The sequence below is a fragment of the Oncorhynchus kisutch genome, linkage group LG15 (genome assembly GCF_002021735.2).
Source record: "Oncorhynchus kisutch isolate 150728-3 linkage group LG15, Okis_V2, whole genome shotgun sequence".
Classification (NCBI taxonomy): Eukaryota; Metazoa; Chordata; class Actinopteri; order Salmoniformes; family Salmonidae; genus Oncorhynchus; species Oncorhynchus kisutch.
In genome coordinates, this window is record NC_034188.2 from 8,979,632 (window position 1) to 9,006,802 (window position 27,171).

Genomic DNA, 27,171 nt, shown 5'->3' on the forward strand with positions numbered 1-27,171 from the left:
GATGGACACGTGAAACTGTTGAGCTTGAAAAACCCATTTCTTGACACACTGAAACCGGTGCGCCTGGCACCTACTAGAATACCCCGTTCAAAGGCACTTAAACATTTTGTCTTGCCCATTCACCCTCTGTATAATATATATATATATATATATATATATATATATATATATATAATCTATGTCCCAATCGTCTCAAGGCTTTAAAAATATTTCTTTAACCTGTCTCATCCCCTTCATCTACACTGATTAAAGTGGATTTAACAGGTGGCATCAATAAGGGATCATAGATTTCACCTGGATTCACCTGGTCAGTCTATGTCATGGAAAGAGCAGGTGTTTCTAATGTTTTGTACACAGTGTACAGTCATCACCTCTACACATTATACAGTTCACTACCATTAGTCATCACCTCTACACATTATACAGTTCACTACCATTAGTCATCACCTCTACACATTATACAGTTCACTACCATTAGTCATCACCTCTACACATTATACAGTTCACTACCGTTAGTCATCACCTCTACACATTATACAGTTCACTACCATTAGTCAGCACCTCTACACACATTATACAGTTCACTACCGTTAGTCAGCACCTCTACACATTATACAGTTCACTACCGTTAGTCATCACCTCTACACATTATACAGTTCACTACCGTTAGTCATCACCTCTACACATTATACAGTTCACTACCGTTTGTCATCACCTCTACACATTATACAGTTCACTACCATTAGTCATCACCTCTACACATTATACAGTTCACTACCATTAGTCATCACCTCTACACATTATACAGTTCACTACCATTAGTCATCACCTCTACACATTATACAGTTCACTACCATTAGTCATCACCTCTACACATTATACAGTTCACTACCGTTAGTCATCACCTCTACACACATTATACAGTTCACTACCGTTAGTCAGCACCTCTACACATTATACAGTTAACTACCATTAGTCAGCACCTCTACACATTATACAGTTAACTACCATTAGTCAGCACCTCTACACATTATACAGTTAACTACCATTAGTCAGCACCTCTACACATTATACAGTTCACTACCATTAGTCAGCACCTCTACACACATTATACAGTTCACTCTACCATTAGTCAGCACCTCTACACATATTGTACCACTACCATTAGTCAGCACCTCTACACATATTGTACCACTACCATTAGTCAGCACCTCTACACATATTGTACCACTACCATTAGTCAGCACCTCTACACATTATACAGTTCACTACCATTAGTCAGCACCTCTACACACATTATACAGTTCACTCTACCATTAGTCAGCACCTCTACACGTATTGTACCACTACCATTAGTCATCACCTCTACACACATTATACAGTTCACTACCATTAGTCAGTACTGGACTGGACTGTATCCCATTAGTAACAGTACTGGACTGTAACCCATTAGTAACAGTACTGGACTGGACTGTATCCCATTAGTAACAGTACTGGACTGGACTGTATCCCATTAGTAACAGTACTGGACTGGACTGTAACCCATTAGTAACAGTACTGGACTGTAACCCATTAGTAACAGTACTGGACTGGACTGTAACCCATTAGTAACAGTACTGGACTGGACTGTATCCCATTAGTAACAGTACTGGACTGGACTGTAACCCATTAGTAACAGTACTGGACTGGACTGTATCCCATTAGTAACAGTACTGGACTGTAACCCATTAGTAACAGTACTGGACTGTAACCCATTAGTAACAGTACTGGACTGTATCCCATTAGTAACAGTACTGGACTGTATCCCATTAGTAACAGTACTGGACTGTATCCCATTAGTAATATTACTGGACTGTATCCCATTAGTAACAGTACTGGACTGGACTGTATCCCATTAGTAACAGTACTGGACTGTATCCCATTAGTAACAGTACTGGACTGGACTGTATCCCATTAGTAACAGTACTGGACTGTAACCCATTAGTAACAGTACTGGACTGTATCCCATTAGTAACAGTACTGGACTGTATCCCATTAGTAACAGTACTGGTCTGTAACCCATTAGTAACAGTACTGGACTGTAACCCATTAGTAACAGCACTGGACTGGACTGTATCCCATTAGTAACAGTACTGGACTGTAACCCATTAGTAACAGTACTGGACTGGACTGTATCCCATTAGTAACAGTACTGGACTGTATCCCATTAGTAACAGTACTGGACTGTAACCCATTAGTAACAGTACTGGACTGGACTGTAAGCCATTAGTAACAGTACTGGACTGGACTGTAACCCATTAGTAACAGTACTGGACTGTATCCCATTAGTAACAGTACTGGACTGGACTGTATCCCATTAGTAACAGTACTGGACTGTAACCCATTAGTAACTGTACTGTACTGTAACCCATTAGTAACAGTACTGGACTGTATCCCATTAGTAACAGTACTGGACTGGACTGTATCCCATTAGTAACAGTACTGGACTGTATCCCAATAGTAACAGTACTGGACTGTATCCCATTAGTAATAGTACTGGACTGTAACCCATTAGTAACAGTACTGGACTGGACTGTATCCCATTAGTAACAGTACTGGACTGTAACCCATTAGTAACAGTACTGGACTGTATCCCATTAGTAACAGTACGGGACTGTAACCCATTAGTAACAGTACTGGACTGTATCCCATTAGTAACAGTACTGGTCTGTAACCCATTAGTACCAGTACTGGTCTGTAACCCATTAGTAACAATACTGGTCTGTAACCCATTAGTAACAGTACTGGACTGTATCCCATTAGTAATAGTACTGGACTGTAACCCATTAGTAACAGTACTGGACTGTATCCCATTAGTAACAGTACTGGACTGTAACCAATTAGTAACAGTACTGGACTGGACTGTATCCCATTAGTAACAGGACTGGACTGTAACCCATTAGTAACAGTACTGGACTGGACTGTAACCCATTAGTAACAGTACTGGACTGGACTGTATCCCATTAGTAACAGTACTGGACTGTAACCCATTAGTAACAGTACTGGACTGTAACCCATTAGTAACAGTACTGGACTGTATCCCATTAGTAACAGTACTGGACTGTATCCCATTAGTAACAGTACTGGACTGTATCCCATTAGTAATATTACTGGACTGTATCCCATTAGTAACAGTACTGGACTGGACTGTATCCCATTAGTAACAGTACTGGACTGTATCCCATTAGTAACAGTACTGGACTGGACTGTATCCCATTAGTAACAGTACTGGACTGTAACCCATTAGTAACAGTACTGGACTGTATCCCATTAGTAACAGTACTGGACTGTATCCCATTAGTAACAGTACTGGTCTGTAACCCATTAGTAACAGTACTGGACTGTAACCCATTAGTAACAGCACTGGACTGGACTGTATCCCATTAGTAACAGTACTGGACTGTAACCCATTAGTAACAGTACTGGACTGGACTGTATCCCATTAGTAACAGTACTGGACTGTATCCCATTAGTAACAGTACTGGACTGTAACCCATTAGTAACAGTACTGGACTGGACTGTAAGCCATTAGTAACAGTACTGGACTGGACTGTAACCCATTAGTAACAGTACTGGACTGTATCCCATTAGTAACAGTACTGGACTGGACTGTATCCCATTAGTAACAGTACTGGACTGTAACCCATTAGTAACTGTACTGTACTGTAACCCATTAGTAACAGTACTGGACTGTATCCCATTAGTAACAGTACTGGACTGGACTGTATCCCATTAGTAACAGTACTGGACTGTATCCCAATAGGAACAGTACTGGACTGTATCCCATTAGTAATAGTACTGGACTGTAACCCATTAGTAACAGTACTGGACTGGACTGTATCCCATTAGTAACAGTACTGGACTGTAACCCATTAGTAACAGTACTGGACTGTATCCCATTAGTAACAGTACGGGACTGTAACCCATTAGTAACAGTACTGGACTGTATCCCATTAGTAACAGTACTGGTCTGTAACCCATTAGTACCAGTACTGGTCTGTAACCCATTAGTAACAATACTGGTCTGTAACCCATTAGTAACAGTACTGGACTGTATCCCATTAGTAATAGTACTGGACTGTAACCCATTAGTAACAGTACTGGACTGTATCCCATTAGTAACAGTACTGGACTGTAACCCATTAGTAACAGTACTGGACTGGACTGTATCCCATTAGTAACAGGACTGGACTGTAACCCATTAGTAACAGTCCTGGACTGGACTGTATCCCATTAGTAACAGTACTGGACTGTAACCCATTAGTAACAGTACTGGACTGGACTGTATCCCATTAGTAACAGTACTGGACTGGACTGTATCCCATTAGTAACAGTACTGGACTGTATCCCATTAGTAACAGTACTGGACTGGACTGTATCCCATTAGTAACAGTACTGGACTGTATCCCATTAGTAACAGTACTGGACTGTATCCCATTAGTAACAGTACTGGACTGGACTGTATCCCATTAGTAACAGTACTGGACGGGACTGTATCCCATTAGTAACAGGACTGGACTGTATCCCATTAGTAACAGTACTGGACTGTATCCCATTAGTAACAGTACTGGACTGGACTGTATCCCATTAGTAACAGGACTGGACTGTAACCCATTAGTAACAGTACTGGACTGTATCCCATTAGTAACAGTACTGGACTGGACTGTATCCCATTAGTAACAGTACTGGACTGGACTGTATCCCATTAGTAACAGGACTGGACTGGACTGTATCCCATTAGTAACAGGACTGGACTAGACTGTATCCCATTAGTAACAGTACTGGACTGGACTGTATCCCATTAGTAACAGTACTGGACTGGACTGTATCCCATTAGTAACAGTACTGGACTGGACTGTATCCCATTAGTAACAGTACTGGACTGGATTGTATCCCATTAGTAACAGGACTGGACTGTAACCCATTAGTAACAGTACTGGACTGGACTGTATCCCATTAGTAACAGTACTGGACTGGACTGTATCCCATTAGTAACAGTACTGGACTGGACTGTATCCCATTAGTAACAGTACTGGACTGGACTGTATCCCATTAGTAACAGTACTGGACTGGACTGTATCCCATTAGTAACAGTACTGGACTGGACTGTATCCCATTAGTAACAGTAATGTACTTGACTGTATCCCATTAGTAACAGTACTGGACTGGACTGTATCCCATTAGTAACAGTACTGGACTGGACTGTATCCCATTAGTAACAGTACTGGACTGGACTGTATCCCATTAGTAACAGTACTGGACTGGAATGTATCCCATTAGTAACAGTACTGGACTGGACTGTATCCCATTAGTAACAGTACTGGACTGGACTGTATCCCATTAGTAACAGGACTGGACTGTATCCCATTAGTAACAGTACTGGACTGGGCTGTATCCCATTAGTAACAGTACTGGACTGGACTGTATCCCATTAGTAACAGTACTGGACTGTATCCCATTAGTAACAGTACTGGACTGGACTGTATCCCATTAGTAACAGGACTGGACTGTAACCCATTAGTAACAGTACTGGACTGTATCCCATTAGTAACAGTACTGGACTGGACTGTATCCCATTAGTAACAGTACTGGACTGTATCCCATTAGTAACAGTACTGGACTGGACTGTATCCCATTAGTAACAGTACTGGACTGGACTGTATCCCATCAGTAACAGGACTGGACTGGACTGTATCCCATTGGTAACAGTACTGGACTGGACTGTATCCCATTAGTAACAGTACTGGACTGGACTGTATCCCATTAGTAACAGTACTGGACTGGACTGTATCCCATTAGTAACAGTACTGGACTGGACTGTATCCCATTAGTAACAGTACTGGACTGGACTGTATCCCATTAGTAACAGTACTGGACTGGACTGTATCCCATTAGTAACAGTACTGGACTGGAATGTATCCCATTAGTAACAGTACTGGACTGGACTGTATCCCATTAGTAACAGTACTGGACTGGACTGTATCCCATTAGTAACAGTACTGGACTGGACTGTATCCCATTAGTAACAGTACTGGACTGGACTGTATCCCATTAGTAACAGTACTGGACTGTATCCCATTAGTAACAGTACTGGACTGGACTGTATCCCATTAGTAACAGTACTGGACTGGATTGTATCCAATTAGTAACAGGACTGGACTGTAACCCATTAGTAACAGTACTGGACTGGACTGTATCCCATTAGTAACAGTACTGGACTGGACTGTATCCCATTAGTAACAGGACTGGACTGTATCCCATTAGTAACAGTACTGGACTGTAACCCATTAGTAACAGTACTGGACTGGGCTGTATCCCATTAGTAACAGTACTGGACTGTAACCCATTAGTAACAGTACTGGACTGGACTGTATCCCATTAGTAACAGTACTGGACTGTATCCCATTAGTAACAGTACTGGACTGTATCCCATTAGTAACAGTACTGGACTGGACTGTATCCCATTAGTAACAGTACTGGACTGGACTGTATCCCATTAGTAACAGTACTGGACTGTATCCCATTAGTAACAGTACTGGACTGGACTGTATCCCATTAGTAACAGTACTGGACTGGACTGTATCCCATTAGTAACAGGACTGGACTGTATCCCATTAGTAACAGTACTGGATCCCATTAGTAACAGTACTGGACTGTATCCCATTAGTAACAGTACTGGACTGGACTGTATCCCATTAGTAACAGGACTGGACTGTAACCCATTAGTAACAGTACTGGACTGTATCCCATTAGTAACAGTACTGGACTGGACTGTATCCCATTAGTAACAGTACTGGACTGTATCCCATTAGTAACAGTACTGGACTGTATCCCATTAGTAACAGTACTGGACTGTATTCCATTAGTAACAGTACTGGACTGGACTGTATCCCATTAGTAACAGTACTGGACTGGACTGTATCCCATTAGTAACAGTACTGGACTTGACTGTATCCCATTAGTAACAGTACTGGACTGTATCCCATTAGTAACAGTACTGGACTGGACTGTATCCCATTAGTAACAGTACTGGACTGGACTGTATCCCATTAGTAACAGTACTGGACTGGACTGTATCCCATTAGTAACAGTACTGGACTGGACTGTATCCCATTAGTAACAGTACTGGACTGGACTGTATCCCATTAGTAACAGGACTGGACTGTATCCCATTAGTAACAGTACTGGACTGTAACCCATTAGTAACAGTACTGGACTGGACTGTATCCCATTAGTAACAGTACTGGACTGTAACCCATTAGTAACAGTACTGGACTGGACTGTATCCCATTAGTAACAGTACTGGACTGTATCCCATTAGTAACAGTACTGGACTGGACTGGATCCCATTAGTAACAGTACTGGACTGGACTGTATCCCATTAGTAACAGTACTGGACTGTATCCCATTAGTAACAGTACTGGACTGGACTGTATCCCATTAGTAACAGGACTGGACTGTATCCCATTAGTAACAGTACTGGACTGTATCCCATTAGTAACAGTACTGGACTGTAACCCATTAGTAACAGTACTGGACTGGACTGTATCCCATTAGTAACAGTACTGGACTGGACTGTATCCCATTAGTAACAGTACTGGACTGTATCCCATTAGTAACAGTACTGGACTGGACTGTATCCCATTAGTAACAGTACTGGACTGGACTGTATCCCATTAGTAACAGTACTGGACTGGACTGTATCCCATTAGTAACAGGACTGGACTGTATCCCATTAGTAACAGTACTGGACTGTATCCCATTGCCATTATTGACAGTGTATCAACCAAGGTGTAATTCACTTTGCTTTTAGTATTGTCATGTTTATATTTGCTATTTGATTTGGGTATCTGGTATTTGGGTACCTTCATGAATATCTTGGGTATCTTAAAAGTCGCAAATGAAACATATTATTATTATTATTGTTATTATTTTTTACATTTATTTTATCATAAGTGCCATCAGTGAACTAGTGGCATCAGTGAATCTGTGTCTCTGGCAACATCTGGGTTAAAGGTCTGGAGACCTTGCCTTACTGTGTGTGTGTGTGTGTGTATGTGTGTGTGTGTGTAAGGGGAAATGGAAGGGGGTAATTAAGTTACACTCAAAATAGCCCTCCCTGGTTTACAAAGTGGATCTGACATCTACAATTGATTCAAACTCAGGGTTCTGCCCTCCCTATCGGATGTGGAGATATCCCTGTCCTACCCAGTCCTACCCTGCCCTACCCTGTCCTGCCCTCCCCTCCCTATCGGATGTGGAGATATCCCTGTCCTACCCAGTCCAGTCCTACCCTGTCCTACCATGCCCTATCCTGTCCTGCCCTCCCCTCCCTATCGGGTGTAGAGATATCCCTGTCCTACCCAGTCCAGTCCTACGCTGCCCTACCTTGTCCTACCCTGTCCTGTTCTACCCTGTCCTGTCCTACACTGCTCTACCCTGTCCTGCTCTGCCCTCCCTATCGGACGTGGATATATCCCCGTTCTACCATACCCTGTCCTGTCCTACCCTGACCAACCCTGTCCTGCTCTGTCCTGCCCTGTCGTGTCCTGTCCTACCCTTTCCAACCCTGTTCTGCTCTGTCCTGACCTGTCCTGTCCTACCTTGTCCAACCCTGTCCTGCTCTGTCTTGCCCTGCCATGTCTTATCCTACCCTGACCAACTCTGTCCTGCTCTGTCCTGCCCTGTCGTGTCCTGTCCTACCCTTTCCAACCCTGTCCTGCTCTGTCCTGCCCTGTCCTGTCCTACCCTGTCCAACCCTGTCCTGTCCTGTCCTGTCCTACCCTGTCCAACCCTGTCCTGTCCTACCCTGTCCAACCCTGCCCTGTCCTGTCCTAGCCTGTCCAACCCTGCCCTGTCCTGTCCTGTCCTACCCTGTCCAACCCTGTCCTGCCCTGTCCTGTCCTACCCTGTCCAACCCTGTCCTGTCCTGTCCTGTCCTACCCTGTCCAACCCTGTCCTGCCCTGTCCTGTCCTGCCCGGTCTTAGCCACAATAGGGTGTACGATGTGACAACATGGCACACGTCCATGTTGAAGAATATGAAGGCCTATCCATAAATAAGATAAAAATACATATGTATTTATATTCTGCATAAAAGTGCAGTGTGTGAAATTAATTGTCTGACCTATTTCCAGTCTATGATTTCCTGATGAATCAGATGAATAAATGTTTAGACAAGAGCATACAAAACAGCAAATTAGACTAAATTGGCTTCAAACAAAATTCATAGCAGAATGATGGTTGAACTATTGCTGTATCAAAAATATCCTGTCAGTCGTGCATTGAACCAGGCCCACAGATGTTTCAGTGACAAAGGCAAAGCACAATGCAAACTCCATCAGACGTGTGCACGGTGTGAGATTTGTGAGCGACCATATGAATGAATTCATAGTTTGTTGGTTTTGGTAGGTTTATACAGATGATAATTAGCTGTAGCTACAATCTGTAATACATTGTCAATGTCCCTGTCAAATAAACAAAACTATTAACATCTAACTGACAGAAAGTGAATAGTCTCTGTCCTGAACACAACCTGTCTGGAGTTATTTTTTACGTTAGGCTCCCGAGTGGCGCAGTGATCTAAGGCACTGCATCTCCTGGTTCAAATCCAGGCTGCGTCACATCCGGTCGTGATTGGGAGTACCAGAGGGCGGTGCACAATTGACCCAGGTTTGGGTAGGGGGGAAACTGGATAGAGAGGAAACGAGGTTATGGAAGAAACAGTGTAGAGAGGAAAACTCCTATTGGCAAGCTAAGTGGCAAGACAGTACAACAGATCTGGGACCAGGCTAGGTTGCGTAGTCTAATAACCTATGTATGACAAAAGGTTCCTTGTCTCTTGTCTACTAGCGTCATCCCCAGGACCAACTGCTAGAGAGAGAGAGAGAGAGAGCAAGCTGGTGGATGAGAATATTCCCTTCATGAATATCCATAACTTGGACATATATTGGGCTCCCGAGTGGCGCAGCGGTCTAAGGCACTGCATCTCAGTGCAAGAGAGGCGTCACTACAGTCCCTGGTTCAAATCCAGGCCGTGATTGGGAGTCCCATTGTGCGGCGCACATTTGACCCGGGCTAGGCCGTCATTGTAAATAACAATTTGTTCTTTAACTGACTTTCCTGGTTAAATAAAAAAAATGCAAACACTACAATGATACAAGGAGGTTGGATGGTTTAATGTTTCAGAGCTTGTTACTTTGCCCCGCTTTATAAACATAAGGCTGATGTAATTGTCTTCAACAATGCTCCTTTAAAGGGTGCCGACTCTAGTGACAATATTTAGGGAGAAACAATGGATACAGCACCTGTGCCAGGAACTGTGTTCAGTGCAGAGCTCCAAACTGTCTTCCTAGCTGTCTTCCCTCCTACAGCACTCTGTTTAGCTTCATAGCAACAGGTCTAAGGGGTTGTTACCAGGACAACCACTTCTTACATCAACTAGAGGCAGTGAGAGTGTGGGTGTCCTGGCTGCAGGAGGAACAGGAGAAGTACATCTCTATTACCAGTCACCCCGTCAGAACTTATACAGTGTATATTCAGACCCTTCAGGTCTGCTAACACGGATCGGGGGGGGGGGGGGGGGGGGTGAAAGGGGCCAACGGGAAGATGAGGGAGCGAATCGGCACCAGCTGGTCACCCTGTCAGAGAACTCCCTCCCTGGTTGTCCAAATAGCCAGATGAGGATATGACTCAGCAGTTGTTAGATCTCACGTAAGGCCCATCGTAGCGAGGCCCATCAGAGTGAGGCCAATCGTAGCGAGGCCCATCCTAGTGAGGCCCATCGTAGCGAGTCCCATCCTAGCGAGACCCATCAGATTGAGGCCCATCCTAGCGAGGCCCATCAGAGTGAGGCTCATCCTAGCGAGGCCCATCAGAGTGAGGCCCATGCTAGCGAGACCCATCAGAGTGAGAACCATCCTAGCGAAACCCATCCTAGCGAGGCCCATCCTAGCGAGTCCCATCCTAGCGAGGCCCATCCTAGCGAGAGCCATCCTAGCGAGGCCCATCCTAGTGAGACCCATCCTAGCGAGGCCCATCCTAGCAAGGCCCATCAGAGTGAAACCCATCCTAGCGAGGCCCATCAGAGTGAGGCCCATCCTAGCGAGGCCCATCAGAGTGAGGCCCATCCTAGCGAGACCCATCAGAGTGAGGCCCATCCTAGCGAAACCCATCCTAGCGAGGCCCATCCTAGCGAGTCCCATCCTAGCGAGGCCCATCCTAGCAAGTGCCATCCTAGCGAGGCCCATCCTAGCGAAGCCCATCCTAGTGAGGCCCATCCTAGCGAGGCCCATCCTAGCGAGGCCCATCAGAGTGAAACCCATCCTAGCGAGGCCCATCCTAGCGAGTCCCATCCTAGCGAGGCCCATCCTAGCGAGAGCCATCCTAGCGAGGCCCATCCTAGTGAGACCCATCCTAGCGAGGCCCATCCTAGCAAGGCCCATCAGAGTGAAACCCATCCTAGCGAGGCCCATCAGAGTGAGGCCCATCCTAGCGAGGCCCATCAGAGTGAGGCCCATCCTAGCGAGACCCATCAGAGTGAGGCCCATCCTAGCGAAACCCATCCTAGCGAGGCCCATCCTAGCGAGTCCCATCCTAGCGAGGCCCATCCTAGCAAGTGCCATCCTAGCGAGGCCCATCCTAGCGAAGCCCATCCTAGTGAGGCCCATCCTAGCGAGGCCCATCCTAGCGAGGCCCATCAGAGTGAAACCCATCCTAGCGAGGCCCATCCTAGCGAAGCCCATCCTAGTGAGGCCCATCCTAGCGAGGCCCATCCTAGCGAGGCCCATCAGAGTGAAACCCATCCTAGCGAGGCCCATCCTAGCGAGGCCCATCAGAGTGAGGCCCATACTAGCGAGACCCATCAGAGTGAGGCCTATCGTAGCGAGGCCCATCCTAGCGAGACCCATAAATCAGAGTAAGGCCCATCCTCGTGAAAACCATCAGAGTGAGGCCCATCCTAGCGAGACCCATCAGAGTGAGGCCCATCCTAGCGAGACCCATCAGAGTGAGGCCCACCCTAGCGAAACCCATCCTAGCGAGGCCCATCCCAGCGAGACCCATCCTAGCGAGGCCCATCCTAGTGAGGCCCATCCTAGCGAAACCCATCCTAGCGAGGCCCATCCTAGCGAGTCCCATCCTAGCGAGGCCCATCCTAGCGAGTGCCATCCTAGCGAGGCCCATCCTAGCGAAGCCCATCCTAGTGAGGCTCATCCTAGCGAGGCCCATCCTAGCGAAACCCATCCTAGCGAGGCCCATCCTAGCGAGTCCCATCCTAGCGAGGCCCATCCTAGCGAGTGCCATCCTAGCGAGGCCCATCCTAGCGAAGCCCATCCTAGTGAGGCTCATCCTAGCGAGGCCCATCCTAGCGAGGCCCATCCTAGCGAGGCCCATCAGAGTGAGGCCCATCCTAGCGAGACCCATCAGAGTGAGGCCTATCGTAGCAAGGCCCATCCTAGCGAGACCCATAAATCAGAGTAAGGCCCATCCTCGCGAAAACCATCAGAGTGAGGCCCATCCTAGCGAGACCCATCAGAGTGAGGCCCATCCTAGCGAGACCCATCAGAGTGAGGCCCATCCTAGCGAGGCCCATCCTAGCGAGGCCCATCCTAGAGAGACCCATCCTAGCGAGGCCCATCAGAGTGAGGCGCATCCTTGCGAAACCCATCCTAGTGAGGCCCATCCTAGCGAGACCCATCCTAGCGAGGCCCATCCTAGCGAGAGCCATCCTAGCGAGGCCCATCCTAGCAAGTGCCATCCTAGCGAGGCCCATCCTAGCGAAGCCCATCCTAGTGAGGCCCATCCTAGCGAGGCCCATCCTAGCGAGGCCCATCAGAGTGAAACCCATCCTAGCGAGGCCCATCCTAGCGAGGCCCATCAGAGTGAGGCCCATCCTAGCGAGACCCATCAGAGTGAGGCCTATCGTAGCGAGGCCCATCCTAGCGAGACCCATAAATCAGAGTAAGGCCCATCCTCGTGAAAACCATCAGAGTGAGGCCCATCCTAGCGAGACCCATCAGAGTGAGGCCCATCCTAGCGAGACCCATCAGAGTGAGGCCCATCCTAGCGAAGCCCATCCTAGTGAGGCCCATTCTAGCGAGGCCCATCCTAGCGAGGCCCATCAGAGTGAAACCCATCCTAGCGAGGCCCATCCTAGCGAGGCCCATCAGAGTGAGGCCCATCCTAGCGAGACCCATCAGAGTGAGGCCTATCGTAGCGAGGCCCATCCTAGCGAGACCCATCCTAGCGAGGCCAATCCTAGCGAGGCCCATCCTAGCGAAACCCATCAGAGTGAGGCCCATCCTAGCGAGGCCCATCAGAGTGAGGCCCATCCTAGCGAGGCCCATCAGAGTGAGGCCCATCCTAGCGAGACCCATCAGAGTGAGGCCCATCCTAGTGAAACCCATCCTAGCGAGGCCCATCCTAGCGAGGCCCATCAGAGTGAGGCCCATCCTAGCGAGACCCATCAGAGTGAGGCCTATCGTAGCGAGGCCCATCCTAGCGAGGCCCATAAATCAGAGTAAGGCCCATCCTCGTGAAAACCATCAGAGTGAGGCCCATCCTAGCGAGACCCATCAGAGTGAGGCCCATCCTAGCGAGACCCATCAGAGTGAGGCCCACCCTAGCGAAACCCATCCTAGCGAAGCCCATCCTAGTGAGGCCCATCCTAGCGAGGCCCATCCTAGCGAGGCCCATCAGAGTGAAACCCATCCTAGCGAGGCCCATCCTAGCGAGGCCCATCAGAGTGAGGCCCATCCTAGCGAGACCCATCCTAGCGAGACCCATCAGAGTGAGGCCTATCGTAGCGAGGCCCATCCTAGCGAGACCCATCCTAGCGAGGCCAATCCTAGCGAGGCCCATCCTAGCGAAACCCATCCTAGCGAGGACAATCCTAGCGAGGCCCATCCTAGCGAAACCCATCCTAGCGAGGCCCATCCTAGCGAGACCCATCCTAGCGAGGCCTATCAGAGTGAGGCCCATCCTAGCAAAATCCATCCTAGTGAGGCCCATCCTAGCGAGACCCATCCTAGCGAGGCCCATCCTAGCGAGACCCATCCTAGCGAGACCCATCCTAGCGAGGCCTATTGTCAGTCAGGGAAGGGCTACACACATTGTGATACAAACACATGATTCACTTAGGGGTTTACATGAATCCCAGCACCCTTTAACAAAAGGTTCACTAGCAAGACACGCGCTGACTGGGCAGACTCTTCGTAGGCACATACTGACTTGGCACTGTTTTTCCATTTCCTTCTTAAGAGTGAACTTTTAAATGTTGAACAGCTGCTTTACATCAGTGCTTCTACAATGGTTGTGGACTAGAGGAGAGCGTTACTCTGCATAAGAGCAGAAATTATGTTTCGAGCGGTCTCAAAATCATCCCTCAGTCATCTGTCTGGTACTGTACTGTGGCGCTAATTTGTTTGTCGGGAGTGGTTCAATGAGCCCACGAGGGGTTCCCTCCTCCTCTAGTGAAATAGAAGAGAGAAAGCGAAGTGCTGCTGGCCGGTAAGTGGCCTATCAGTGACCACAGAACCAGGTTCCTGGGGTCTGTTAGTGGCCTATCAGTGACCACAGAACCAGGTTCCCGGGGTCTGTTAGTGGCCTATCAGTGACCACAGAACCAGGTTCCCGGGGTCTGTTAGTGGCCTATCAGTGACCACAGAACCAGGTTCCCGGGGTCTGTTAGTGACCTATCAGTGACCATAGAACCAGGTTCCCGGGGTCTGTTAGTGGCCTATCAGTGACCACAGAACCAGGTTCCTGGGGTCTGTTAGTGGCCTATCAGTGACCACAGAACCAGGTTCCCGGGGTCTGTTAGTGGCCTATCAGTGACCACAGAACCAGGTTCCCGGGGTCTGTTAGTGGCCTATCAGTGACCATAGAACCAGGTTCCTTGGGTCTGTTAGTGGCCTATCAGTGACCACAGAACCAGGTTCCTGGGGTCTGTTAGTGGCCTATCAGTGACCACAGAACCAGGTTCCTGGGGTCTGTTAGTGGCCTATCAGTGACCACAGAACCAGGTTCCTGGGGTCTGTTAGTGGCCTATCAGTGACCTCAGAACCAGGTTCCTGGGGTATGTTAGTGGCCTATCAGTGACCTCAGAACCATGTTCCTGGGGTCTGTTAGTGGCCTATCAGTGACCACAGAACCAGGTTCCTGGAGTCTGTTAGTGGCCTATCAGTGACCATAGCACCAGGTTCCCGGGGTCTGTTGGGGAGGGAGCAACATGACAGAATAATCAGACAGAAATGAAGAGACAGATTTAGGGGCTCCCAAGTGGAGCAGCAGTCTAAAGGCACTGCATCTCAGTGCTAGAGGCGTCACTACAGACCCTGGTTTGACTCCAGCCCCTTTGATTCCAGATTATACTCTGATGAAGACAGTTTGCCTGTCGAAACGTTGGATTTTACATTTTTGCATCTGAGCTCCTTGAGTGTGCGGCTCTCCTCCTCTCAAGTTGTCTAATCCGCTAGCCAGCACCTCTAGCCAGCACCTCTAGCCAGCACCGCTAGTCAGCACTTCTAGCCAGCACCGCTAGCCAGCACCTCTAGCAAGCACCTCTAGCAAGCACCTCTAGCCAGCACTGCTAGCCAGCACCTCTAGCCAGCACCGCTAGCCAGCACCTCTAGCCAGCACCGCTAGCCAGCACCTCTAGCCAGCACCTCTAGCCAGCACCGCTAGCCAGCACCTCTAGCCAGCACCTCTAGCCAGCACCGCTAGCCAGCACCTCTAGCCAGCACCTCTAGCCAGCACCTCTAGCCAGCACCGCTAGCCAGCACCTCTAGCCAGCACCTCTAGCCAGCACCTCTAGCCAGCACCGCTAGCCAGCACCTCTAGCCAGCACCGCTAGCCAGCACCTCTAGCCAGCACCTCTAGCCAGCACCGCTAGCCAGCACCTCTAGCCAGCACCTCTAGCCAGCACCTCTAGCCAGCACCGCTAGCCAGCACCTCTAGCCAGCACCTCTAGCCAGCACCTCTAGCCAGCACCTCGCCTAAATAGGTGTGCGTTTTCTTTTTCTTCTAGATGGATTCCAGGCTGTATCACAACCGGCCGTGATTGGGAGTCCCATAGGGCGGTGCACAATTGGCCCAACGTTGCCCGGGTTAGGATTTTGGCTGGGTTAGGCCGTCATTGTAAATAAAAATGTGTTCTTTTTTGTTCTGACTTGCCTAGTTTAAATAAAGGATAACATTTTTTATCTGCAAGGTTGTGAAGAATGTGAATGTTTCAGCTCATTGAACAACCCCCCCCCCCCTCCAGGGTCTTGTCTTATTGTCTTACCTGCTGAGAGGTACCTGGGGAACCCCCCCTCCTCTACACTGTGGGGTCTAATTAGCCTCCGTCAAAACGATTCAACGTCCTCATCTGCAAAACCTAGTGTAACAACAACAACAACAGCAGTGTTGTTCTGTACTGTTAGGCTACTGTAAACACTAAAAGGGCAAATATTAGTGAGGTCAACTCAAATATTTACTGGTCGTATACACGTGTTTAGTAGATGTCATTGGTCGTATACACGTGTTTAACAGATGTCATTGGTCGTATACACGTGTTTAGTAGATGTCATTGGTCGTATACACGTGTTTAACAGATGTCATTGGTCGTATACACGTGTTTAGTAGATGTCATTGGTCGTATACACGTGTTTAGTAGATGTCATTGGTCGTATACACGCGTTTAGCAGATGTCATTGGTCGTATACACGTGTTTAGCAGATGTCATTGGTCGTATACACGTGTTTAACAGATGTCATTGGTCGTATACACGTGTTTAACAGATGTCATTGGTCACGTACACGTGTTTAACAGATGTCATTGGTCGTATACACGTGTTTAACAGATGTCATTGGTCACGTACACGTGTTTAACAGATGTCATTGGTCGTATACACGCGTTTAGCAGATGTCATTGGTCATGTACACGCGTTTAGCAGATGTCATTGGTCACGTACACGCGTTTAACAGATGTCATTGGTCACGTACACGTGTTTAACAGATGTCATTGGTCACGTACACGTGTTTAACAGATGTCATTGGTCGTATACACGCGTTTAGCAGATGTCATTGGTCACGTACACGTGTTTAACAGATGTCATTGGTCACGTACACGTGTTTAACAGATGTCATTGGTCACGTACACGTGTTTAACAGATGTCATTGGTCACGTACACGCGTTTAACAGATGTCATTGGTCACGTACACGTGTTTAGTAGATGTCATTGGTCGTATACACGTGTTTAACAGATGTCATTGGTCACGTACACGTGTTTAACAGATGTCATTGGTCACGTACACGCGTTTAACAGATGTCATTGGTCACGTACACGTGTTTAACAGATGTCATTGGTCGTATACACGTGTTTAACAGATGTCATTGGTCGTATACACGTGTTTAGCAGATGTCATTGGTCACGTACACGCGGTTAGCAGATGTCATTGGTCGTATACACGTGTTTAACAGATGTCATTGGTCACGTACACGTGTTTAACAGATGTCATTGGTCACGTACACGTGTTTAACAGATGTCATTGGTCGTATACACGTGTTTAGCAGATGTCATTGGTCACGTACACGCGGTTAGTAGATGTCATTGGTCGTATACACGTGTTTAACAGATGTCATTGGTCACGTACACGCGTTTAACAGATGTCATTGGTCACGTACACGTGTTTAACAGATGTCATTGGTCGTATACACGTGTTTAGCAGATGTCATTGGTCACGTACACGCGGTTAGCAGATGTCATTGGTCGTATACACGTGTTTAACAGATGTCATTGGTCGTATACACGTGTTTAGTAGATGTCATTGGTCGTATACACGTGTTTAGCAGATGTCATTGGTCGTATACACGTGTTTAACAGATGTCATTGGTCACGTACACGTGTTTAACAGATGTCATTGGTCACGTACACGCGGTTAGCAGATGTCATTGGTCGTATACACGTGTTTAACAGATGTCATTGGTCGTATACACGTGTTTAACAGATGTCATTGGTCACGTACACGTGTTTAGTAGATGTCATTGGTCGTATACACGTGTTTAGCAGATGTCATTGGTCGTATACACGCGTTTAACAGATGTCATTGGTCGTATACACGTGTTTAGCAGATGTCATTGGTCACGTACACGCGTTTAGCAGATGTCATTGGTCGTATACACGTGTTTAGCAGATGTCATTGGTCACGTACACGCGTTTAGCAGATGTCATTGGTCACGTACACTCGTTTAACAGATGTCATTGGTCACGTACACTCGTTTAACAGATGTCATTGGTCACGTACACTCGTTTAACAGATGTCATTGGTCACGTACACTCGTTTAACAGATGTCATTGGTCACGTACACGCGTTTAGCAGATGTCATTGGTCATGTACACTCGTTTAACAGATGTCATTGGTCATGTACACGTGTTTAACAGATGTCATTGGTCACGTACACGCGTTTAACAGATGTCATTGGTCACGTACACACGTTTAACAGATGTCATTGGTCACGTACACGCGTTTAACAGATGTCATTGGTCGTATACACGCGTTTAGCAGATGTCATTGGTCATATACACGCGTTTAGTAGATGTCATTGGTCACGTACACGTGTTTAACAGATGTCATTGGTCACGTACACGCGTTTAGCAGATGTCATTGGTCACGTACACGTGTTTAACAGATGTCATTGGTCGTATACACGCGTTTAGTAGATGTCATTGGTCACGTACACGCGTTTAACAGATGTCATTGGTCACGTACACGCGTTTAGTAGATGTCATTGGTCACGTACACGTGTTTAGCAGATGTCATTGGTCACGTACACGTGTTTAACAGATGTCATTGGTCACGTACACGCGTTTAACAGATGTCATTGGTCACGTACACGCGTTTAACAGATGTTACTGTGTAGCGAGGTGCTGCTAACTACTTATGGATACAATCGTTGAACCACCCATCATCATAACTGTATATCTCACCTGGTCTGCACGTGTATATGATGTCACTACTGTGTGTGTTACTGTGCTGTGTGTGTGTGTGTGTGTGTGTGTACACCTCCGTGCGTGCATTTTCAAATATATGTACCAAGGGTCTAGGCACTTGATAACAGATAAGACCACAGATAACATCCTTTGAGCCGGCATGAAATTCTTAGGGACCATCAGCATACCAGTTCAGATGGATCTTAGGGACCATCAGCATACCATTTCAGATAGATTAGAAGCTCTATCCATGAAGTTCTTAGGGACCATCAGCATACCATTTCAGTTGGATTAGAAGCTCTATCCATGAAGTTCTTAGGGACCATCAGCATACCATTTCAGATAGATTAGAAGCTCTATCCATGAAGTTCTTAGGGACCATCAGCATACCATTTCAGTTGGATTAGGAGCTCTATCCATGAAGTTCTTAGGGACCATCAGCATACCATTTCAGATAGATTAGAAGCTCTATCCATGAAGTTCTTAGGGACCATCAGCATACCATTTCAGATAGATTAGAAGCTCTATCCATGAAGTTCTTAGGGACCATCAGCATACCATTTCAGATAGATTAGAAGCTCTATCCATGAAGTTCTTAGGGACCATCAGCATACCATTTCAGATAGATTAGAAGCTCTATCCATGAGGTTCTTAGGGACCATCAGCATACAATTTCAGATAGATTAGAAGCTCTATCCATGAAGTTCATAGGGACCATCGTCATACCATTTCAATTATAGATTAGAATCATTATCACTTACCTGGTTTCATTTCAGCTCTAGAAGCTCTATTCAATTACTATCAGCTCCTCTGGTCAAAAGTAGTGCACTATATAGGGAATAAGGTGCCATTTGGGACACAGGTAAAAAGTAGTGCACTATATAGGGAATAAGGTGCCATTTGGGACACAGGTAAAAAGTAGTGCACTATATAGGGAATAAGGTGCCATTTGGCAAACACTATGTCTACTGGCTACGGAAATACAGATCGAGGCAATTCCTTTGAACCAGCATGGTAACATCCTCATCACAGGGACAATTTGTCCAGGTAATTGTAACAGGAGTTTTTATTGTTTTCATTATTGCATTATAAACATCTCACAACATCTTGATTGAGGTTTATTTCTGTGGGAGATTGTATTAATAATTCATCAGTTTGAGTCCTCTGTGGTTCAGCAGCTCAGTCCCTGCCTGCAGCTAGGTCTCTTTTCTCTCTCCCCCTCCCTCTTTCTATCTCTCTCTCCCCCTCTCTTTTCTCTCTCTCTCTCTTTCTTTCTCTCCCCCCTCTCTTTTCTCTCTCTCTCTCTTTCTTTCTCTCCCCCCTCTCTCTTTCTCTCTCCCCCCCTCTCTCCCTCAACCCTCTCTCTCCTTCTCCCCTCTCTCACTCTCTCCCCCTCTCTCTCCTTCTCCCCTCTCTCACTCTCTCTCCTTCTCCCCTCTCTCACTCTCTCCCCCTCTCTCTCCTTCTCCCCTCTCTCACTCTCTCTCCTTCTCCCCTCTCTCACTCTCTCCCCCTCTCTCTCCTTCTCCCCTCTCTCACTCTCTCCTTCTCCCCTCTCTCACTCTCTCCCCCTCTATCTCCTCTGCTGACAGAATAGAACTCACACAGGAATCATCAAACTCTCCATCTCCACATCTGTCATCGTCAGCCCACTATTGACAAGACAATTAATCTCTTTCCAACTAGGTGACAGGCAAGCCTGTGTGGCATTTCCTCCTCAGCAGCTGCTGGAGGCTGTAGGCTAATATTACAGCTATACAATTGTCACAACATACACTGTAGGTGTTTTACTTGAACATTTTAGCATTGGATGCAAACAAAGCATTCTATATGACCTCACTGCATATTATGACATCTTTGTCCAAAAGGTTCTCGCACTTAACATGAATGAGGGTTGCATGAATGAACTGTAGGGTTGGCTGCCTCCAAGCTCTGATAGGCTACTGTACTTACATGGCTGGAGGATGTTGCTTTCAGCTATAAGCAACTGTCAAAAGTATTACCATTGGTAGGCTAATGGTGAAACACTGGCACTGACTGTAAATTTTGAACTCATCCTTCAGTTCTCAACAACAAGGGTTAACATGGTCTAATTGGTGGACCAGTGTACTAGATGTTTCTGTAGTCTGTATACTTATGTTTACATTATCTCTCTCTCTCTCTCTCTCGCACACACACACACACACACACGTTGTGAGTGCATATAGCATGCATATATTGGCTAATCAATTTAGCATCACATCAAATATTTAATGTGTCCATAACCTGAATGTTGTTCATTTCAACAGACTGGTAACCTACACCGTCAACAAAAACACGTTGGTCTACGCATACAACATATAACATGCATGTACAACTTAAACAACACAATAGACATGTCAATATTTTGTTCAAACCAATCGCTCATCGAATAGAGCATCTCAATAGACTATCTAATGCATGCACAACAACTGCCCATTCCGGGAAAAACATCAGCGTTACACACACGCATCTCTCCTTTCTCAACCGCGCTCAATAGCTTTGAGGAGGACACAAATTCCCCCTCAACTACGGCGAGATTATGGTGTCAAAATAGGCAACAACCATGAGCACTCTTGTCTTCTTCCAACAACACGGTGCTGAAACTAACAGCTCAACACGCCTTGAAACCATCGCGTGCCCAACCCTTTCTCCATCTTCGACTTCAGTTCGCACTACCAGTAGCCCTAGCTGGTTTCAGTACCAGTCAAGTGGAAAGTCAAAACGTGTTCCAGCTATGTTAAATTGTTGTTCCTCAGAATGAATTGATCGGTAGTTTTACAAACCTTAGAACGACTGGAGAAAGTCAGGCAGCGGCTCTCTCGGTCCCCAACCAACCAGTCTGTCTGTATCCTCCACCGGTAAATGCTCCAGTAGTATCGCACGCCCTCAGTCTACCCCCTCTCTCGTCTATTTTCCTCTCCCTACCGCCCCCTTCACTATTCATACTACCACTTCAAGCTTCGCCAAAGAAAGATACTGAAAATATCACAACATACACGGTTCGCATTTTTGTATCCCCTAGAATAGTTCATGTCAACTTTATATATTCCCGGATTTAGTAGATTTCACGGACACCAAATGGTTATTTCTGGTAATGTATATTACTTATTGTAAACTTATAGGCCTACAGAACAGGCAGACTTCAGTAGAGAACTTATAGGCCTACAGAACAGGCAGACTTCAGTAGAGAACTTATAGGCCTACAGAACAGGCAGACTTCAGTAGAGAACTTATAGGCCTACAGAACAGGCAGACTTCAGTAGAGAACGTATAGGTCTACAGAACAGACAGACTTCAGTAGAGAACTTATAGGCCTACAGAACAGGCAGACTTCAGTAGAGAACTTATAGGTCTACAGAACAGACAGACTTCAGTAGAGAACTTATAGGCCTACAGAACAGGCAGACTTCAGTAGAGAACTTATAGGCCTACAGAACAGACAGACTTCAGTAGAGAACTTATAGGCCTACAGAACAGGCAGACTTCAGTAGAGAACTTATAGGTCTACAGAACAGACAGACTTCAGTAGAGAACTTATAGGCCTACAGAACAGACAGACTTCAGTAGAGAACTTATAGGCCTACAGAACAGACAGACTTCAGTAGAGAACTTATAGGCCTACAGAACAGACAGACTTCAGTAGAGAACTTATAGGCCTACAGAACAGACAGACTTGAGTAGAGAACTTATAGGCCTACAGAACAGGCAGACTTGAGTAGAGAACTTATAGGCCTACAGAACAGACAGACTTCAGTAGAGAACTTATAGGCCTACAGAACAGGCAGACTTGAGTAGAGAACTTATAGGCCTACAGAACAGGTAGACTTGAGTAGAGAACTTATAGGCCTACAGAACAGGCAGACTTCAGTAGAGAACTTATAGGCCTACAGAACAGACAGACTTCAGTAGAGAACTTAAAGGCCTACAGAACAGGTAGACTTGAGTAGAGAACTTATAGGCCTACAGAACAGGTAGACTTGAGTAGAGAACTTATAGGCCTACAGAACAGACAGACTTCAGTAGAGAACTTATAGGCCTACAGAACAGGCAGACTTGAGTAGAGAACTTATAGGCCTACAGAACAGGCAGACTTGAGTAGAGAATTTATAGGTCTACAGAACAGGCAGACTTCAGTAGAGAACTTATAGGCCTACAGAACAGGCAGACTTGAGTAGAGAACTTATAGGCCTACAGAACAGGTAGACTTTAATAGAGAACTTATAGGCCTACAGAACAGGCAGACTTCAGTAGAGAACGTATAGGTCTACAGAACAGACAGACTTCAGTAGAGAACTTAAAGGCCTACAGAACAGACAGACTTCAGTAGAGAACTTATAGGCCTACAGAACAGGCAGACTTGAGTAGAGAACTTATAGGCCTACAGAACAGACAGACTTGAGTAGAGAACTTATAGGCCTACAGAACAGGTAGACTTGAGTAGAGAACTTATAGGCCTACAGAACAGGCAGACTTGAGTAGAGAACTTATAGGCCTACAGAACAGGCAGACTTGAGTAGAGAACTTATAGGCCTACAGAACAGGCAGACTTGAGTAGCGAACTTATAGGCCTACATAAAACAAATGACAATAGACTACGGAGTGACAACAAAGAGGTATTACGAGATATTCAATATAATTAATTATTGATTTCGGTGACACATAGATACATGCATTACATTGATATTGTAGATGCCAAGGGTAGGAGCACTGATCAGATTGATGCCAATGGTACTGTAGGAGCACTGATCAGATTGAATCCAATGGTACTGTAGGAGCACTGATCAGATTGAAGCCAAGGGATTTGGGAGCACTGATGTTGCACCAAAACCAGGAGGACGAGAAAAGAGAGAGATGGGGGAAAAACCCACTGGTTGACTTGAACAAACAAGACGAACTGGCAACAGACAGACAGAGAACACAGGTATAAATGCACAGGGGGTGATGGGGACGATGAGTGACACCTGGAGGGGGGTGGAGACAATCACGAAGACAGGTGAAACAGATCAGGGTGTGACAGTGTGTAACCAAGCCTCTGTTGTGAGGCTGCAGGGTGTGTGAGGCTGCAGGGCGTGTGTAACCAAGGAATCCATTGTCCGTCTGTTATTGCAGAACTCCTACATCAAGCCCATAGCAGGTGTTCTGCTGAGGTAATACAACACTCACATACAACAAGAGAGAACATTAGTGGGGGAGATTAAACACGTCAAACACACATAGCCATGAGGTCTCCTATTTCATATGATGTGTTGTATCCCAGTCTGGGAGGTCTCCTATTTCACATGATGTGTTGTATCCCAGTCTGGGAGGTCTCCTAATTCACATGATGTGTTGTATCCCAGTCTGGGAGGTCTCCTAATTCACATGATGTGTTGTATCCCAGTCTGGGAGGTCTCCTAATTCACATGATGTGTTGTATCTCAGTCTGGGAGGTCTCCCAATTCACATGATGTGTTGTATCCCAGTCTGGGAGGTCTCCTAATTCACATGATGTGTTGTATCCCAGTCTGGGAGGTCTCCTAATTCACATGATGTGTTGTATCTCAGTCTGGGAGGTCTCCTATTTCACATGATGTGTTGTATCTCAGTCTGGGAGGTTTCCTAATTCACATGATGTGTTGTATCCCAGTCTGGGAGGTCTCCTATTTCACATGATGTGTTGTATCCCAGTCTGGGAGGTCTCCTAATTCACATGATGTGTTGTATCCCAGTCTGGCAGGTCTCCTAATTCACATGATGTGTTGTATCCCAGTCTGGGAGGTCTCCTAATTCACATGATGTGTTGTATCCCAGTCTGGGAGGTCTCCTATTTCACATGATGTGTTGTCTCCCAGTCTGGGAGGTCTCCTAATTCACATGATGCGTTGTATCTCAGTCTGGGAGGTCTCCTATTTCACATGATGTGTTGTATCTCAGTCTGGGAGGTCTCCTAATTCACATGATGTGTTGTATCTCAGTCTGGGAGGTCTCCTAATTCACACGATGTGTGGTATCCCAGTCTGGGAGGTCTCCCAATTCATATGATGTGTTGTATCTCAGTCTGGGAGGTCTCCTATTTCACATGATGTGTTGTATCTCAGTCTGGGAGGTCTCCTAATTCACATGATGTATTCCGTATGAAATGGAGCCAACAGAGTAAAAGGTCAGTGAAGAGATAGGAAACCTCATGACATCATGCCCCTGTAGAGGCTAGTTGAAATCATAAATGTAGCTCATGTAAATGATGAACCTAGTCTAGAGGGGGTTAAATGAGATTGACTACAGTGTTGTCGTAACCAGTGAGTGAACCAACCATCAACTGTATTCAGAGCTCAGAGACAAAGTGTCAATGAATGGTAGTTCCCTTTGGATGGTCTCTAACTCTCTCCTATTCTCCTGATTACACACTTGTTTATTATGGAACCCACGTCATCCCAGTAATTTCACATCTCATTCAGGGGTTAATATGTAAATATCTGCTCACTTTGAATCTAGAAATGTACTTGAATTAAATGAATTCCATTAAAGGGATATATTTTTTACAATTTACAGACATAATTTCATATAAGTACGAAGACACAATGTTGACCAAAAGTGGATTTCAGCTTTTTACTATTGAACTCATAATGAATGACTTCTCAAAAGCCCTCTGGAGTTACCACTACCTCCCACTCGGTTACCTTTTTCTGTAATGAGTTGAAGAACCTATATCAATCTTAATCAATATGATATTAACATATTGTAATAAATAATGCAGTGGTGTTAATTAATGTGTAATTCTAACTATAACCTGATATCTGCTGAGAAATTGCTACGGCAATATAAGGGTAATTTGAGTACGTTTTCTCATCTTTGCCAAGTAATCCAGTGCAATCCAAATATCTGATAATATCTTCTTGAGATGTATTCCAGCAGGACAGAATATTCTAATTTAGTAATATTTTAATTAATTACACACAGAGCAAATTTAAATCAAAGTATTAATGGATTTTAGTGCGGAGAGAGAGAGAACGAGCGAGACAGAGAGAGAGAGAGAAACTAAAGAGGTAAAAATAATTGCAGACATTTCCAGAGCCTGAAGAAAAGTTCCTTCCTTCCCACTGAAGACACTGGAATCATCCCAAATGGGACAATTTTCCCATAATGCTCTAGTCAAAAATAGTGCACTATATAGGGAATAGGGTGCCATTTGGGATGTACACACTATCGCCGCAGGAGGGGAGAGGGGACAGTACAGTGGACTGCAGCAGATCTAATGTGGAGGAGAATATTACAAGCAGGCCAGACCCTCTGTTACATGTCACAACAGCATCTTGATGTAATTACATTAGTCCATCACAGTGCCTTTAAATAGCAAAACATATCCTGCTCCAAAAAGGATAAATATGTGATTTGGACGCGTCAGTGTGCAGAGTGTGGATTTGTTTGTTTTTTGTTGTTTTGGTAGTTGAAACTACAATATGTTTGGGGCCCAACAGTTGTTGTTTTGACAGTTGAAACTACAATATGTTTGGGGCCCAACAGTTGTTGTTTTGACAGTTGAAACTACAATATGTTTGGGGTCCACTGGTCCAACAGTTGTTGTTTTGACAGTTGAAACTACAGTATGTTTGGGGCCCAACAGTTGTTGTTTTGACAGTTGAAACTACAATATGTTTGGGGTCCACTGGTCCAACAGTTGTTGTTTTGACAGTTGAAACTACAGTATGTTTGGGGTCCACTGATCCAACAGTTTTTGTTAACTCTATCATGTTGGGGATACACAACACGGTTGTGAGTTTGGGCTGTAATTGAAATGCGAAACAAAAACCGCCCATCAACAATCGTATTTTATCATAAACATCAACACTATGCAATAGCAGCAGTCCCCGCCAGAGCCAGAAGAGACCATTATCACATCCCATTTATGTGCGTCTTCATAAATACATTTATCAAGATTAATTTAAAAACGTTTCAACCGTATTTGTTGAAAGTCTTCCACGGGGTGTAATTAAACAGTGTTTTATTCTGTGTTGTTTAGCTGTGGGAGCCCCTGATATATTTACTGCCTTACTCAATACAATACACCATCTGGTTGACTGAACCTCCCAATAAAAACAGCCATGAAGTCTTACGCATGCTACAACGGATGGAATATTTGTATTTATTTTACCTTTATTTAAA

General features: G+C 45.8%; 1 protein-coding gene across 1 annotated transcript in view; it reads right to left on the reverse strand.

The window, feature by feature from the left end:
• The window catches only part of LOC109878024 (complexin-2), a 61,348-nt gene extending 39,427 nt beyond the window's left edge, over positions 1–21,921 (reverse strand). The window contains exon 1 of the mRNA XM_020470256.2: positions 21,816–21,921. The gene's annotated coding sequence lies outside the window, so the exon portion shown is untranslated. The remainder of the gene's footprint in view (positions 1–21,815) is intronic.
• Between the last annotated feature and the right edge of the window lie 5,250 nt (positions 21,922–27,171).